This window comes from Mustela lutreola, chromosome 3, assembly GCF_030435805.1.
Source record: "Mustela lutreola isolate mMusLut2 chromosome 3, mMusLut2.pri, whole genome shotgun sequence".
NCBI lineage: Eukaryota > Metazoa > Chordata > Mammalia > Carnivora > Mustelidae > Mustela > Mustela lutreola.
This window is the reverse complement of record NC_081292.1, coordinates 66,343,422-66,362,918: the sequence shown is the minus strand read 5'-3', so window position 1 is coordinate 66,362,918 and position 19,497 is coordinate 66,343,422.

The window sequence follows — 19,497 nt, the reverse complement described above, 5'->3', positions numbered from 1 at the left end:
TGAGATTGAAACCATAAAAACCCTAGAAGAGAGCACAGGCAATAATTTCTCTGATATTGGCCATTGCAACTTTTTTTTTCTAGATATTGTGACTACATTAAACAACAACAACAACAACAACAACAACTGCTACACAGCAAAGGAAACAATACAACTAAAAGATAACCTACTGAATAGGTAAAGATGTTTTCAAATAACATATCTGATAAAGGCTTAGTATCCAAAATATACAAAGAACTATACAACTCAACACCAAATAATCCAACTTAAAATGAGCAGAAGACAGGAACAGCCATTTCTCCAAAAACGACATCCAAAGGGCTAAGAGATACATGACAAGATGCTCAACATCACTCATCATCAGGGAAATTCAAATCAAAATCACAATTACACCTCACACCTGTCAGAATGGCTAATGTCAAAAAATAAGAAACAGTGTTGGCAAGGATATGGAGAGAAAAGTACCCTCATCTACAGTTAGGAGGAATGTAAACCGGTATAGCCACTGTGGAAGACAGTATGAAGGTTCCTTAAAAAATTAAAAATAGAACTACCTTTGATCCATAATTCCACTTCTGGTATTTATACAAAGAATATGAAAACCCTAACTTGAAAGGATCTACACACCCCTATGTTTATTGGAACATTATTTATAATAGCAAAATTATGGAAGTGTGCTTTGGTAGATGAATGAATAAAGAAGGCATGTATATACATACAATTGGACATTATTCAGGGATAAGAAAGAATAAAATATTGCCATTTGTAACAACATAGATGGATCTAGAGTATATAATGCTAAATAAAATAAGTCAGCCAGAAAAGATAAATACCATATGATTTCACTATTACATGATAATTTAAGAAAAAATATAAATGAACAAAGGGGAAAAAAAAGAGACAAAAAAATACTCTTGGGCACCTGGGTGGCTCAATTGGTTAAATGTCTGCCTTTGACTCAGGTCATGATCCCCACATTGTTCTCCTAGCTTGGCAGGGAGCCTGCTTCTCCCTCTCCCTTCTGCCTCTGCCTGCTGCTTCCCTGTCTTGTGCTCTCTGTCAAATAAACAAAATCTTTAAGAACAAACAAACAAACAAACAAAAACAGACTCAACTATAGAGAATAAATAGATGGTTACCATAGGATAATTGGATGTTGGGATGGGTGAAATAAGTGATGGGGATGAAAAGTACACCTATTTTGATGAGCACTGAGTAATATATGGAATTGTCAAATCACTAATTATACACCTAAAATGAATATAACACTGTGTATTAACTGCACTGGAATTAAAACTTAAAGAAAAGTATTTTATCTTAGCATTCAGTTATTTTACTCTGTTGGTAATGGAAAACCAGGCACAGGTACCTCAAAAGTACACATGTACAAGAATGTGTGTGTTCTTATTTGTCTTAGAGAAAAAATACCTTGAAAACTGAATGAGGCTTCTGTTTTCCAACTTGGAAGTCATCACTTCCAAGAAGAATAAAGCTGAATAAATAGAACACCAATAACTTTTTCTTAGATTCATCCAAGAGTTGTGTCACAAGGTTGACCAATGCCTCCCAAATTGGTGACAGGTGAATATAGAGTATTACAGCTTACTGGGAACAAAAGCCCTGGAGAAGCTGGCTGCTGGAGTCAACCAAGGTAGGAAAAATTAAATTATAATCAACAAATTCCTGGAAGATCAATATGCACAATGATGGAGAGTTAAAAATTAGGACTGGGAATCTTAGGGGCCCCACACTTCCATGAGTTACCTCTATGAATCCTATCAAGAGCTCTGACTGAAGATCAGGGAGCTTCCTTTGGGGAAAGGAGAATTAACCATTCTGAAATGTGCTGAGAGCATTTTTGTACTTCTAACACAAGCCTACCCTCAAAGGAAACTATTTCACTGAACCTAACCACTTTGGGTTTTACCAGAAACTTGACAGTACTAGGGGAAGAGAATTATTGAACTCTAGTTTCCTCTAGTCCTCCACTCTAACCCAAGCAGAGACGGGAAGTGGCTGAGAAGCACTTGTGAAGGTCAAAGCCCCGTGGCATAGGATTGCTAAAAGATTGAGACCTAATCATGAGACTACAAAACACTTCTCACCCCACTCCTTACCACCACCTCAATAACGCTCCTGCACAAAAAATTACAAAGGGAAGACTATAAGCCTAAGTTCTATTTTAAGAAATTTCAAGGAAAACACAAAGACTGTGAGAGATATATATACAAAAAAAAAGTGACACCAATAAAATTTTGGCCTTTAACACTTACAGCTACAGCAAATAGAAAACACAGCTCTATCATATGATCTCCCTGATATGAGGAAGTGGTGATGCAACATGGGGGCTTAAGTGGGTAGGAGAAGAATCAATGAAACAAGATGGGATTGGGAGGAAGACAAACCATAAGTGACTCTTAATCTCACAAAACAAACTGAGTGTTGCTGGGGGGAGGGGGGTTGGGAGAAGAGGGGTGGGGTTATGGACATTGGGGAGGGTATGTGCTTTGGTGAGTGCTGTGAAGTGTGTAAACCTGGCGATTCACAGACCTGTACTCCTGGGGATAAAAATATATGTTTTAAAAAATAAAAAATTAAAAAAAAAAGAAAAAAAAAAGAAAACACAGCTCAACTCCTAGTCAGGTAAACATAAAACCTTCTGCTCATGGCCTATTTACATAGATCCTTTTACTGAGAACATTGTGTCCAGGTTTCAACAAAAATTTAAAAGACATGCCAAAAACAAAAAAACACAGCCTAAACAGATAGAGCCATCAGAACCAGACTCAGATATGGCAGAGATTTTGGAATTATCAAACTGGAAATTTAAAATAGTTATAATTAGGAATGCCTGGGTGGCTCAGGCGGTTAAACGGCTGCCTTCAGCTCAGGTCATGATCCCAGCATCCTGGGATGGAGTCCCAAGTTGGGCTCCTTGCTCGGCAGGGGCTTGCTTCTCCTTCTGCCTCTGCCTGCCTGTGTTCTCTCTCTCTCTCTGACAAATAAATAAATAAAATCTTATATATATATAATAACCATAATTAATAAAATAAGGGCTTCATGGGGAAAAGTGGACAGCATGCAAATATAAGTAAGTAAAGTAAATGGAGAGATAAACACTCTGAAAAAGAATCCAAAGAAAACAGGAGAAATCAGAAACACTGTTACAGAAATGCAGAATAAATTTGAGGGGCTCATAATTGGACTAGACATAGCCAAGAAAAGAATCAGTGAACTCAAAGATACATCAATAGAAATTTCCCAAATTAAAAAGCAAAGAGAAAAAAATAGTGAAAGAAACAGAACAGAGTATTCATGAATTGTGTGACAATTTAAAAATGTAGAACAAATGTGTAATGAGAATACCAAAAAGAGAAGAAGGAAAGGAACAGAAAAAATACTTAAAATAATGGTTGAAAAGTTTCCAAAATAAATGACATACACCAATCCAGGAAATCTCCAGGAAACCTGGAGAACACTAAGTAGGCAAATATTAAAAAATCTACATTTAGGCATATTTTATTCAAACTTCAGAAAATCAAAGACAAAGAGAAAATCTTGAATGAAGCTGGGGGTGAGGAGGAATGCCTACATACAGAGGGACGAGAATAAGAATTACATCAGACTTCTCTTCAGAAACCATGCAAGCAAGCATGAAAAAACAATCATCCTAAAAATCTATTTCCAGCAAAATTATCCTTCAAAAGTAAACAAGAAATAAAAATTTTCTGAGACAAAAATTAAGGGAATTTGTTGCCAATACTTCTGCCAAGCAAGAAATATTAAGAGAAGTTCTTCAGAGAGGAGGAAAATGATATAGGTCAGAAACATTTTTGTGGTAAAGATTTATCTACTTATTTGAGAGAAAGACAGAGAGAGAGCAGCAAGGAGGGACAGAGGGAGAGGGAGAGAGAGTTTTAAGCAGACTCGGTGAAGAACGCAGGACCTGACACTGGGCTCAGTCTCATGACCCTGAGATCAGGACCTGAGCCTGAAACCAAGAGTTGGACACTTAACCAAGCGTACTACCCAGGTTCCCTAAAAACTCCTTTCTACATAAAGGAGAATATTATAGAAGGAATAAATGAAAACCCTTCTCTGTTCCCTCCCTGAGGTAATGGCACCACATCCAGCACCTGGACCCTACAGGTGAATGATATGGACATGGAGCACCATGGATTGTTGACTAAAAGAAAAAATAGAAGACTTATTCCCCTGACTCATGCTGAAGATATTGAAATGAACATGGTGAGTTCTCAGACTCCTAGAAGAATCTACTCTGAAGGAACTGGGTAAAACTGTAAATGAAAAATGAAAATATGATGAAAGTTATTTTACTTTCTGCTTTATAAATGTGAATAATTTTTGTCTTATGCAACAGAACATTTTATTATAGCATTGTAATCTTAGTTTTAAATTAGTTGTAATTGTGGCATTATTTTGAGATCAATCATTAAGAATTTAAAGAAAAGGGAATTGAATATTTATACTGTAGACACTATGAATTCTTTAAAAGCCAAATATTAGTTTTAAACTGGAAATGAAAAGGCCACAGAAGCATCATCCTATAAGTTTTAATTACTAATAGTGTAAATACCAATCATTATAACCCACATAAACAAAAAACCCTTTGGGTCTTCACCACACCTCCCCACTCTTTTAAGAATAAAAGCTTCTTAAAATCCAAAAGTGAGAAAACCACTGTTACTCATCATCAGTTATAATTAACCTTAAAACAGGACTCTAGTGGCCTCCAGGTTTGAGTCGAGGAAAACCATACAGGACTGAGGTTGAGAGAACAATCACACAGCAAAAGCTCAGTCACTCACCAGCTGTGTGATTTGCAATAAGGTCCTCAGCTTCACTAAGCATTTATTTCCCAGTCTGAAAAATGGTAATTTGTGGCTAAAATTAATTAGAATGGTACAGGAGTCTTTAGACAATAGTAAATTGTAATTTATTGATGTTAATGCTATTGTTATAAAACCAGCTCAAGAAAGTGATGGCCATTGTTCCCTAAGACAAATGCAAATGAGAACTAATTCACACTTAAAAACAACTCAGAAAATAAGATAGTAAATGCTTCCCTATTAAAGGCTTTTATTGCGTTTATTTCTATAGAACCATCTCCCCTCTCCCATAAACATGGAAAAGAAAGGAAGAATAGGTGAAGGGAGAAGTACCCTGGAAAAATAGTCCATTATCTGAAGTTTCACCCAACCGGTGGTAAATGACTGACTTGCAGCTAGGAATGGCTGGTGTTTTGTATCCTCAATAGGCTCCTGTCAATTCTTTAAACTTAAGTTTCTTTTAGATACAATGCTTTTGAGTTCCATGGGTTGCTGGATACCGTAATTTGAGCTACATGGAGAGAAAGCAACAATTTGCACACCCCATCCTCTACTGCTCAAATTATGGGAGAGGGGAGATTTCTATAAAAATTAGTGTCTGACGACTTCTATACCATTCCAATTAATTTTAGCCACAAATGACCATTTTTCAGACTGGGAAATAAATGCTTAGTGAAGCTGAGGACCTTATTGCAAATCACACAGCTGGTGAGTGACTGAGCTTATGCTGTGTGATTATTCTCTCAACCTCAGTGCTATATGGTTTTCCTCGACTCAGATCTGGAGGCCTCTAGAGTCCTGTTTTAAGGTTAATTATTATTGTATCTCTCAAATGGACACTTCAAAGTCACATGAGCAATGAAACAATCAAATTGCCTTGTGTAGCAATTTTTAGTGCTCTTTGAGAATTAATTTGCCTGCAGTCCCCTAGGTTGTCCTCTGCACAGGTAGGACATAGTACAAATTCTACTTTGAAAATGTGGGAGAAAAATGCAGCTGTCCAGAGTGCTGGGAATGCTTACAGCATATAGAACCCCACACTGTTTAGCTTTAGAGGCTCTTTGGCACACAGGTTGTCCTTCTTTAATATTATAGTTTTAGCAGAAGCCTAATCCAGATCTAAAGCAGAGGACAGTGGTTAAAAAAATGGTCTCCTTCCTCCTCTCCTACTTCATAGCAAACATTTCTTTTGAACTAATTAGCAAAAATGGAATAATGTCAGGAGGATGAACATTTCATCTTTTCTCAAATTCACTTATTATACTAGAAGATTCACCTTTCCCTATCCCAATCCTTTTCTATTAATATATAAATTAATTTATCCATAAAGTTAATATTTTGACTCTTGTGCAGATGTGAGCAGCTGGATATGTATAGAATACACACAAAAAGTATTTTGAAACTAATATATTTCTTGGATAGCTACTATCTTCTTGCATGGTGCTAGAATAAGAAATATGAGTAAAATATTTCTTGTCCTTCAAGAGCAAATATATTAGTTGGAGATTTATTCCCAAGCATTTGTTGAATTACCTTCAAGTTCTAAGCACCAAGCAAGTAATAATGAAGTATCTATTTACCTTTATTTGCTAAATGCTGGAGATAAGTGTGGATGAGGGACACTTGATCCATCCTGGGGGAGGAGAGAGTTTAGGGCTGGTGGGAAATAGAGAAGGTGAGACATCCTACAGGACCCAAAAGAAGTGATGACTGAATGGTCTTAAAAAATGAGTAGAAGTTAGCTGGCTAAGGAAAGAGGGTAGGGTAGACCTTCAGAGTGCTGGCACTGAGAAAGACAACAGAGTATATATTTCAGGGGTATAATTCAGCACTGAACACTGTGTATATGGTGAAAAGAGCACTCCTTTCATTCGGAAAGGTAGAGCAGGAGAAATAAATTCTAAGCTGTTGGGGCTAATAAATTCAGAAAGTCCACTTTAGAGTTGAGCGTCTATTTCTGGGCTCTCTATTCTGTTCCATTGATCTATGTGTCTGTTTTTGTGCCAATACCATGCTGTCTTGATGATGACAGCTTTGTAATAGAGCTTGAAGTCTGGAATTGTGATGCCACCAACGTTGGCTTTCTTTTTCAATATCCCTTTGGCTATTCGAGGTCTTTTCTGGTTCCATATAAATTTTAGAATTATTTGTTCCATTTCTTTGAAAAAGATGGATGGTACTTTGATAGGAATTGCATTAAATGTGTCAACTAATCTTCGACAAAGCAGGAAAGAATGTCCAATGGAAAAAAGACAGCCTCTTCAATAAATGGTGCTGGGAAAATTGGACAGCCACATGCAGAAAAATGAAATTGGACCATTTCCTTACACCACACACAAAAATAGACTCAAAATGGATGAAGGACCTCAATGTACGAAAGGAATCCATCAAAATCCTTGAGGAGAACACAGGCAGCAACCTCTTCGACCACAGCCGCAGCAACATCTTCCTAGGAACTATGACAAAGGCAAGGGAAGCAAGGGCAAAAATGAACTATTGGGATTTCATCAAGATCAAAAGCTTTTGCACAGCAAAGGAAACAGTTAACAAAATCAAAAGACAACTGACAGAATGGGAGAAAATATTTGCAAAAGACATATCAGATAAAGGACTAGTGTCCAGAATCTATAAAGAACTTAGCAAACTCAACACTCAAAGAACAAATAATCTAATCAAGAAATGGGCAGAGGACATGAACAGACATTTCTGCAAAGACGACATCCAGATGGCCAACAGACACATGAAAAAGGGCTCCATATCACTCGGCATCAGGGAAATACAAATCAAAACCACAATGAGGTATCACCTCACACCAGTTAGAATGGCTAAAATCAACAAGTCAGGAAATGACAGATGCTGGCGAGGATGCGGAGAAAGGGGAACCCTCCTACACTGTTGGTGGGAATGCAAGCTGGTGCAGCCACTCTGGAAAACAGCATGGAGGTTCCTCAAAATGTTGAAAATAGAACTGCCCTATGACCCAGCAATTGCACTATTGGGTATTTACCCTAAAGATACAAACGTAGTGATCCAAAGGGGCACATGCACCGGAACGTTTATAGCAGCAATGTCCACAATAGCCAAACTATGGAAAGAACCTAGATGTCCATCAACAGATGAATGGATCAAGAAGATGTGGTATATATACACAATGGAATACTATGCAGCCATCAAAAGAAATGAAATCTTGCCATTTGCGACAACATGGATGGAACTAGAGCGTATCATGCTTAGTGAACTAAGTCAAGCAGAGAAAGACAACTATCATATGATCTCCCTGATATGAGGAAGTGGTGATGCAACATGGGGGCTTAAGTGGGTAGGAGAAGAATCAATGAAACAAGATGGGATTGGGACGGAGACAAACCATCAGTGACTCTTAATCTCACAAAACAAACTGAGGGTTGCTGGGGGGAGGGGGTTTGGGAGAAGGGGGTGGTATTATGGACATTGGGGAGAGTATGTGCTTTGGTGAGTGCTGTGAAGTGTGTAAACCTGGTGATTCACAGACCTGTACCCCTGGGGATAAAAATATATGTTTATAAAAAATAAAAAATTAAAAATATAATATGACTATAAAAAAAAAAAAGAAAGTCCACTTCATCACTTTGTGGAGTTACCTAAAACATAGATTTTTTTTTTTAAGATTTATTTATTTATTTATTTATTTGACAGAGACAGAGAGAGAGAGAGAGAGATCACAAGTAGGCAGAGAGACAGGCAGAGAGAGAGGAAGGGAAGCAGGCTCCCTGCTGAGCAGAGTCCAATGTGGGACTCGATCCCAGGACCCTGAGATCATGACCTGACCCGAAGGCAGCAGCTTAACTCACTGAGCCACCCAGGCGCCCCAAACATAGATATTAGTAAGAAGATTGCAAATGCATAAATTCAACTCTTTCCAGAAGATGTTCTATATAATATAAGATGCTTGGTATAGTAATAAAAACCACTTGATAAATAGGTCCCAAGGTCAAACCAGTTGGGAAAATGTAAATATTCATTATGAATCTTAAGAAGGGACAAAGTCTACAGTTTTCCAGAAGGTTTGGATAATTTTTCACATGAGCATCTTGAGAAACTTGTTCTCAGAATACACACTGGGAAATGACATGTCAGCACATAGATGCTACCTGGCTAGTGTGATAGACCCCATTCTTCCTGAATACAAACATACTCTCCTGAGATCATTCAAGCTAGAAACAGGTGGGGGGAGGCAGCTATAGATACATTAATGGTGGGAAGACCCCAAAATGAAGAGTGAAAGTTGTCTAGATAACTGGCTTTTGACTTAACTCACTGCTCATCTGCTGTGTCCTGTATATTAGGTCCTTCAGCTCTCTAAAGTGCCAGCTTTCTGCTATGGCCAAGAAGCATTTCCTCTTGTCTTCTCTCACTTCTTTGTATTTTTCTGACCTCTTTAGGCAGTACAGTGACTCACATGGATATTAGAGTTAACACTTGTTTTTATAGCTACCCTATTAGTTGAGAGAATGTAGGAATTCTGGATAGGGATAGGAAAGGTTGATTGGGAAATAATTTGAGCTATTTTGGTCCCTAGACACTTGAGAAAATTGTGCCTCCCCAAAAGTCTAGTTTTCAGAGTCAAAAGAAGGTAGCTAAAATTTCAAATGAAAGCTATGTAAGAGTTATCTCTCATCTATATTGGAGACATCAGGGTAATTGGCAAGGGCTGGTCTCTTAGAGAGGATCTGACCTATTTTTGGACATCAAAGGGGAAAAAAAAATAAATTTGTCCTGATTCCACAGAGCCTTTAGTTTTATATCACTTGCACATAGTAATTGCCCCATTTACTCTCCTGATGTCAGTTTGTATCTCCCAAGTGTTAATTTCAATAGGCTATTCATATTTTTATTATGCTTATAGATGTGTAAAATCCTATCTTTAAAAAGATCTTTACAGATCACAGAGGATAGTGCAGTCAGTTTGAGTTCTTCCATTGTTTGTAGAGGTAGCCTTTACTGTGCATCTATTAGGATGCAGAGGATCTATATATAAAAAGAGGAAATGATATAGATGGAGGCACTTGGGAGTAGTTCTTGTGTTTGCCTTTCTCTCATGATTGACCATGGACTCTAAGCCTTGTGAGACTTGAGGTTAGGACAGTGCAACAGTGATAGGGTGAGAACATTCACACAGGAAAATGTATAGAGAGCAAAATTTTATATTAAGCATGTTATGTCTACTTCACAGCGATTGTGCTAGGTGTCAGCTATGTCTAGCTTATACCGTTAGCATTATTTTTCATCCATATAGAAATTTATCATATAAGTACTTAACTTTTGAAAGTCACATTGTGGGAGAGGAGACAAAGATCATAGAGTAGGGACCCTAATTCAACCAGTCCCCTGAACTGATCTGGATATCTGCCAGCCCACTATGAACAACAACAGAATCAGCCTGAGATGTAAGAAGATACATCCAGATCTCTATAAACAGAATATCTCTAGTGGTTGGTTTTGAGGTATGAAGCAGGGAGCCATGATTATGAGGGCAAATATTGGAAGATAAATGGAAGGGAGAAGGAGCCTCCAGGATCGTGCACCTCTGAAGCATAAAAGCCTCCCCTCCCGGGACCAAGCACAAAGACCCATTATCTAGCAGTGGGGATAGGACTTTAGGGCAGCCCCCAGACTGAAACTTGGAGCCACAGGGGCACACATGTGAACAAGGGGTGGCTGGCAATTTTAGAAGCACAAAGGGCAGAGACTTGTCTGGACTTGGAAGTGAGCGCTGGGAGTGGTACTGTGGGGTGCACAATCCAAGATGTTGCCCCTTTTAGCAGCACAGACAAAAACAAACAGTGTGGCCTAGAGAGCTCACTGGAGAACAGAACACAATTTCTCTGTTTTGAGACAGAAGTTTGGATATAGTCACTTCTGCTCTGACTCTTGGAAAGATGCAGAAAGTTGCCAGGGAAACTGACAGAGAACAAAATCCCCCCAAAACCAGTTTTTACTGAACCTGTTCAACTCTGCCCAAACACGGTAGCCTGAGTAATGGTATTCCCAGTTCCAGTCCCAGAAGAAGAGGCCTATAACCTTAAAGTCCCTATAAAACAGGTGCATGTTGTTTGGGTTGTGATCAATAATTTCAACTCTGTACATTAAGCCTAACCCTGCATGAGAAGGGAAATAATTAAGATTAGAGCAGATATCAATGAATTAGAAACCAGAAACACAACAGAACACATCAATGAAACTAGAAGCTGGTTCTTTGAAAGAATTAATAAGTTCAATAAACTACTGGTTAGACTTATAGCCAAAAGAAAAGAGAAAGGAACCAAATTAATAAAATTATGAATGAAAGGGGAGAGATCATGACTAACACCAAGGAAATAGAAACTATTATCAGAACTTATTATCAATAGCTATATGCCAATAAGTTAAGTGACCTGGAAGAAATGGATGTTTTCCTGGAAACTTGTAAACTACCAAGACTGAAACAGGAAAATATTGACAACCTGATTAGAGCAATAACCAGTAAGGAGATTGAAGTAGTGATCAAAAACCTCCCAAAAATCAAGAGTCCAGGGGCTGATGGATTCCCTAGAAAACTTTACCAAACATTCAAAGAAGAAATAATACCTATTCTCCTGAAGCTGTTTCAAAAATATAGAAACAGAAGGAAAATTTCCAGACTTTTTCTATGAAACAAGCATTACCTTGATCTCCAAACCAGACAAAGATCCCATTAAGGAAGATTTCAGACCAATATCCCTGATGAAAATGGATACTAAAATTCTCAACAATATCCTAAATAATAGGCTCCAACAGTATATTAAAAGTATCATCCACCATTATCAGGTGGGGTTTATCCCTGAGATGCAAGGGTGGTTCAACATTTGCAAATCAGTCAATGTGACAGAACACATTAATAAAAGAAGAGAGAAGAACCACTTGGTCCTCTCCATGCAGAAAAAAAGCATTTGAGAAGATACAGCATCTTTTCCTGATTAAAACTCTTCAGAGTGTAGGGATAGAGGAAACATTCCTCAACTTCATAAAATCTATGTATGAAAATCCCACAGCATATATCATTTTCAATGGGGGAAAAGCTCAGTGGGTTAAACCTCTGCCTTCAGCTCAGGTCATGATCCCAGGGTCCTGGGTCGGAGCCCACATCAAGCTCTCTGCTCAGCGGGGAGCCTGCTTCCTCCTCTCTCTCTGCCTGCCTCTCTGCCTACTTGTGAATCTCTGTCTCTCAAATAAATAAAATCTTCAAAAACAAACAAACAAAAAAATTAATGATGTACTGTATGGTAATTAACATAACATAATAATAAAAAAAAGGAAAGTTACATTGTCTTGAAAACAAAATCTGTATGAATGTTGAAACCTTCAACTACCAACACTTCCTCCCTTGTTCCCTAAAATCTCTCATATATATTGAACTATCCTTGAGAAGTGAAGTAATAATGTCCTGGAATTGGTAGTAAAGATTAATTAGATACTTCCTTGGTTGCTGAGACATGTGTATTAAGACACAAAAAAATAGAGCTACTCATCATTTATTGTGTAAAGAAATGTCTTGCATTATTTTTAAGTAACTTGGTGTTGAAGCACTGCAGTTTTTGGTGTCTCCCAGATGTGAAGTAAAAGATCTGAGACATTCATTAGTTTTAAAGGTGTCATTTATGGGGTAGAACATAGAGACTCTGCACTTAAGAGAGTGATAATTCACACATGTCTTTTTGAATTGTAATTTGAGAGGATGGAAATAATGTTTTTATTTAGGGCATGTATTTCTAAGAATAAGTACAATATGTTAACAAGGCAAGAGAGAATCAGAATACTACTTTCTCTTCTTTTTCTCCAGAATAGGCTAATGACATCATTTAGGGATTTCTCCTTTGCATTATCCCCTCTTTGATAATCAGAGCCCCTCTTTGGTAGAGTAATATAGATGTCACTTGAGTGCACCCACTCCTGAGATGCTGGCTCACATTCCCTATGCAATGTTCAGACACTGCAGTTGACCCCCTGAGCTCTGATGTGTGCCAGGCTTCTGTCCTCTCAGACAGTCCCCAGGTGGAGGGCACAGAGATCTCATTTAGCTTGAGACTTGAGCTTTTTCAAGAGTAGGACTGTTGATGAGGTCACTGAACAGTCTTGGAAGGGTCCTTGGCTGAAAATTTTGTGGTATTCTTTCTTTCTGCATGTGCTCTAGACCAAGGAGCAACCCTTTTGACATGGACTTTCCTCTCAGATATTTTTAACAGAGTGCCTGGCATGTAATAAAGCTCAAGAAATAGTATTTATTCCTCTTTCTCCTGCATGAAACTTATTTAAAAAAAAAAAAAGAAAAACTACAGGGAATTTTCAGAAAAGGGAGAGTCCATGTCTACCTGAGGTGAGGATGAGAAAAGTTTTGTGGATGAGGCTGATTTGAGCCAAGAACTGAAAGAACAGTTTCACTTATTCATTTGACAGATGTGAGAGCCTACTTATTACATTTCTTGTACTGCCGCCAATGAGAATATGATGGTAGCCAAAAACAAACACAAGAGGTATTAGTCTGAGGAAGCAAATAAACATTCATCAAATCAGCACATAGATAAACATAAATTTATATGGCAAGTGACCTAAATGCCCAAATTAATGCTGCAACCTAAATGTCAATCTAAATGGTGAAATAAATTATGTTTGGCTTCATCTATGAAACCATGGAAATTGTTTCAAATAATGTAAAATGATTACAATACACTGAATATTTAAAAATGGGACACCAAGGAGCACCAGGGTGACTCAGTCAGTTAAGCATCTGCCTTTGGCTCAGGTCATGATCCTGGTGTCCTGGGATCAAGCCCCAAGTTGGGCTCCCAGCTCATCAGGAAGTCTGCTTCGCTCTCCCTGCTCTTGTGCTCCTGCTCTCTCTCTCTCACTCACTCTCTCAAATAAAATCTTTAAAAATTAAAAATGGGACATAAAAGTATAGGCTATAATCCCTATTTTATAAAACAAATGCATGTTTGCCCATGCATAGGAAAGTTGATTATATACCACATTGAGATTTTGAAGCATAGAGAATGTTCTCATTAAAGAGTAATGTTTTGGAGTGCTTGGGTGGCTCAGTCAGTTAAGCAGCTACCTTTGGCTCAGGTCTTGATCTCAGAGTCGTGGGATAAAGCCCCACATCAGACACCCTGCTGAGCAGGAGCCTGCTTTTCCCTCTGTTTGTTGCTGCCCCTGCTTGTACTTTCTCTCTGTGTGTGTCAAATGAATAAATTAAATCTTTAAAAAAAAAAAAAGTAAAGAAAGAATAACGTTTTTGCCAAGAGACAAGTAGACTTGTTTTTCCATTGTTTGAATTTGCATTTAGAGCCTTTGCATGCTTCAATGAGGAACTAAAGTTTTAACATGTATTCTTTCTCCTTTGGTTGCTTCTTTTTGGTTTTGATGGGGTAAGGAGTAAGGTGAAGGTCCTTGAGAGAACCAACATTAAAGATATAAATACAAATTCAAAGGGAGTACATGCACCCCAATGTTTATAGCGGCTTTATCAACAATAACCAAATTATGGAAAGAAACCAAATGTCCATCTACTGATGAGTAGATAAAGGAGATGCAACATATATGTTCAATGGAATATTGCTCAGCCATCAAAAAGAATGAAATCTTGCCATTTGCAATGATGTGGATGGAGCTAGAGTGTATTACGCTAAGTGAAATAAGTCAGTCAGAAAAAGACAAATACCACATGATGTCACTCACTTGTGGAATTTAAGAAAGAAAACAGACAAATACATGGGAAGGGGGAGAAGAAAGAGTGGAGCGGGGCACCTGGGTGGCTCAGTCATTTAAGCGTCTGCCTTTCGTTCAGGTCATGATCCCAGGGTCCTGGGACTCAGCTCCGTATCAGGCTCCCTGCTTGGCCAGAGTCTGCTTCTCCCTCTTCTCCCCACTCATGCTCTCTCTCACTATCTCTGTCTGTCTCTCTCTCTCAAATAAATAAATAAAATCTTTTTTAAAAAAAGAAATAAAAAGTGGAGACAGGAAAACAAGCCATAAATGACTCATAAGGACAGAAAACAAACTGAGGGTTGCTGGATGGATGTGGGCAGGAGATGGGATAAATGGGTGATGGGTATTAAAGAGGGCACTTGTTGTGATGAACACTGGGTGTTCTATATAAGTGATGAGTCACTGATTTCTCCTCCAGAAACCAATACTGCACTGCATGTTAACTAACAAAATTTATATTAAAATAAATAAATAAAAAGAATTAATGAACAAATTTAATAAACCTGCAGGATATGAAATCAACATTCAGACAAAAAAATTTTAAAATTTTTAAAAAATGAATTGTAAATAAAACATGCTTTCAGTGGTCTTATTTGAGTAATAATGAATTAATATATTATTACTTGGAATTTTGTCTGAGAAAACCAAGGAATGTCAGATTTTACCTTTGGAAGAAATCCAGCTTCAAGAAAATTCTGTTTTGATGAATTTTTCCTTTGAACCTTGAATGGACATGACAGATACTACAATGTTCTGGTTCCATTCTTCTGGAGCACACTCAGGGGAACTGTTCTTTCCTGACACTTATAGTTAGTTGTGTCCCTGAGCCTAGTTCTGCCCAATGCTGAGGATCCTTTCTGATTCAGATTGTACAAAATGCCAGTAAGAGACCCACACGCTCTGCTCATCCTTGTGAGGCAAATGTAGAAATATGTGCTGACATAAGGCTCCTTCAACTCTGGCCCCTGAGTGACTACTGAGCAGAGACTCTTCAACCCTTCCTACTGCCTCCACCTAACACCACCCCAGGCCCACGTTGGACATGTTAACATACGTGAAAGATACACCTTTGTTGTTTAAGCCACTGAGATTTGGAGCATTCAGGGTTACCACAGTTAGCCCATCCTGAATGACAGGGACAGCAACTTGAGCTCCTTACTGACACCGGCTTGTCCAAAGATCAAAAGAGCCTTCTAAATATCCAAGTTTTCTATTATGACAGATTTCCATGATGTGGCCATTTTCAGTGGACAGTGAAACTTTCTTTTAGAACAGTACACAACATTGTAGTAGGGAAGATTACATGAAAATGCCTGGAGAATGATTTCCTTCTGTGATTTCTAAAGACTGTGTGTATTTAGTGCCAAATGAAAAATTGCCAGACAACAAATGAAAAACTCAATCAAACATCTATGTGTTCTCAAATAGTATCTGGATCCTTCATATCAGATGAAACATCTGGTTGACTGCTGAACTGGAATGTTTTGCAGTGGATATTTAGCATTGTCCATAAATAGGACGAAAGTCAATAATGCAGTCTGAGTTTGAGCATAGAAATCCTCTGTTTGCTGAAGTGAACAAGAAATAGACATAAGCAGAAGCAGAAGCATTAGATGTTATGTTAAATGCTTTGTAGCTCTAGAAGTTGGGAGATTTGTTCTCCTGATAAAAGATATCTCTTAAAAGTCCACTGTCAATAATAGACTAGTTTCTTTTTTAAAAAATAGAAATTTTCTCTCTCTTAAAATGCAAATATGACAGAGGTGGTCACAACAATTTGTTAAATATCCCAGGGTCTGGGATCAAACCCCATTCTGGGCTCTTAGTTCAGCAGGGAGCCTGCTTCTCCCCTCTCCTTCTAACTGCTGCTTCCCCTGCTTGTGCTCTCCTTCCTCCATTCTCTGTGTCAAATAAATAAATAAAATCTTTAAAATACATACATGCAAATCATGGAAGGAAAGTTGTCTGGATGTTTAAGCTAGAATAAGCTGCAAACTAGGAAATGGATAATTAGAGAAAACTATGAAGAAAGAAAAGCAATTTCAGGGAGTAAGCAAGAGCTATTCAAATTAAGTAACACAGAGATTTCTCAAAGTTCTGTTCTTCCTACACGGACAAACACTTAATATTTTTTCTCCTAAAATTAGATTTTCATATAAAACGTTCAAATGGATTCTGGCATTCCTGAGAGAGGCAGACACACACATAGATGCACAAAGACAGAGACAGAGACAAAAAGAGGAGAACTTTTTTTCATAATCAAAGACACAGCATGTATGCTATGAACAAGAAAGCTGATAAAGAGGACTTTTGCGGGGTGGGGGGGAAGCATTGATGTTCACATGTTTATTTGGGCCACTTTTCCACAATTGACTGTGTCTTAGTGCTAGCCAATGATTTTTACTTTTTAATGTACTGTTTTCCATAAACTGATACAGTTTAGAGAGCCAAGGAGTCCTGGTCTGCTTCATGACTGTGAGCCTTGTGTCTGCCTGATGTTAGTTACATTTGTTCTGGGAAATTTGCTGCTTCATTGCTGTTGGCCTCACAACAGGATCACAATATACTTCAAAGTCATGTACAGTGTCCTCTGGAACGAAGTGGAGGAAACCCCATTTCCTGCTAGAATCAGTTGAGCTTCTGGTACAAAAGGTCACTATTGGCTTCAACCTCTTGTGTGGCTCTGGAACTCTGTGAGGGAACTGGTCCAACCAGACATGGGTGTGGAGCAGGAATTGGCCTGTCATTAATTTACTTGGCCTCGTGCTGATGAATAATAATGACTTATATGTCATAGATTTTTATCTGATGGGAGCATAAAAGGTTTTAAATCCCCATACTCCCATCAACTCTTTTGCAACTAACTGAAACTTAAAACACTGGCATTTTTCCTCCCTATTGTTGCTTAAGATAGCTATTTAATAGAAAATACGTAGAAATGTCTGGATGGAGATAACACTTCAACTGACTTGATAATAATCAGATTCCTGCATCCCTTCCTTCAAATCACAAGGACAATTATTCAGATAGCTTTACATTGTATGTCTCAGTGTAGTTAATCCAATCTCATCATCGTTATTAAGTATTAAAACTCCCAAAGACCCATTTCTCCACCTCCTCCTCTTCTCATTTTGTTTTTCCTTGTGAGAAACCCACTGCTGCCTATAGACTTAAGCTGGTAATAAATGTGTTATTATAGCTAGCAATAATTTTTTTCCTTTTTTTTTCTTTTTAATATCCAGTGTCAGTATCAATTCCCCACCTTAGGTCATGAGTGTCCTATTACTTCTGATCTCCAAACTTCAGTGTGCTACAACCTATATTGATCATTTGGCTTTCTGCCTATGAGAGATAGTCTTATTTGAGCTTCTTGAGTTTCTACATGTCTTGCTGGGTGAGCCAAGACTGCAAGTCCCTATTACCCAGGACATTTCTGTTGCTTGTTTATGCAGCTGGGAACTTGTGAGATGAGGTAATATTTGGGCATAGAGCATAGTAGCTTGCTTCGTGCTAAAAAAGAAATGGATTCCTCAAGCTCCACTGATGCTTGCTGTGTTGTGAATAATAAAGTCCTTTGTTTCTGACCCAAGATCTTGTGTCTTCTGCTAAGCACCTGGGAAGCTGTTTTAGGCTAACTTTATAGCCTATATGTGGAATAAAACCAAATCCATATCCACAGTATATACCACCTGGATTGCTTTTATGTATGTGCTTTTGCCCCCAAATAGTAAGCCCTTCAAGATCAAGAGTCCTCTTTGTATTGCCTTTCATAAACTTCAATAAACATTCAGGAAGTGTTCAGTGGCTATGGTGATATCAGCTTATATCATGAGGAGATGGAATTTTGATATCAACACAACAAGGATATCATTGTGGCAACTTGTAATGCCATAAGAGGATGCCACTCCTTGCTTTCCCCTTACTCACCCTAACTCATGGAGTAGATGATACCATGTTGTGGAGAGATTTTTCTGCAGGAAACAGATGTGAGGAACTAGACTGTAATGGAAAGATGCTGGGAATATCACAGACAGGGTTACTCCACCCTTCTGTCCCCACCCTAGCAACAGAAAGCTTCAGCAGAACAGTCATTTTCCATGAAGAAGAAAAGCTCACTTCAGGAAAAAACAAGGCACAAAAAGAAAACAAAAAAGAAGAAGGAGGAGGAGGACAGGGAATGGAGCTGCTTCTTCTCTATATTAGTACAATAGCAAATCTTTGTCTCTCTCTGTACTGTTTACTGAGGAGGAACTGACAGCTTTCTTTGAACTGAAAACCATTATATGGCTTCAAAGGAGTTCAGTAGGTGCAAAGATTCTCTGAGTAACAAGTTACTTTATCTTTTTGAAGTAGGAAAGTACTCATTTCCCTGTCAAGTAAATATATGAACTAATTTCCTTCTCATTTAACCAGACATATATTTTTTTTATTTTTTAAAGATCTTATTTACTCTTTGACAAAGAGAAACAAGGAGAGAGGGAATATAAGCAGGGGGAGTGGGAGAGGGAGAAGCAGGCTTCCCATTGAGCAGGGAGCCCCGTGCAAGGCTTCATCCCAGAACCCTGGGATCACAACTTGAGCCAAAGGCAGACACGTACATAATGACTGAGCCACACAGGTGCCCCTGAACACACATATTTGTAATGCTAAATGATGCACCAGTAAATGTACTGTACTGATTCTATGCCTTGGAAGATGTTCCCAGGAGAGCGGACTCATTGGTGTGACCACCATAAGAATCCGTGTCTTATATCTCCCATGGCAGGAAGCATCACTGACCTAAAACCCAGCCACCTTGCTTTGAAATCCATTTCTCTGTTTGGACAAAGCTCATGCTTCTCAGGCCTTGTTCTTGGACACTGAGTGTGGCAGGAATATTATAGTA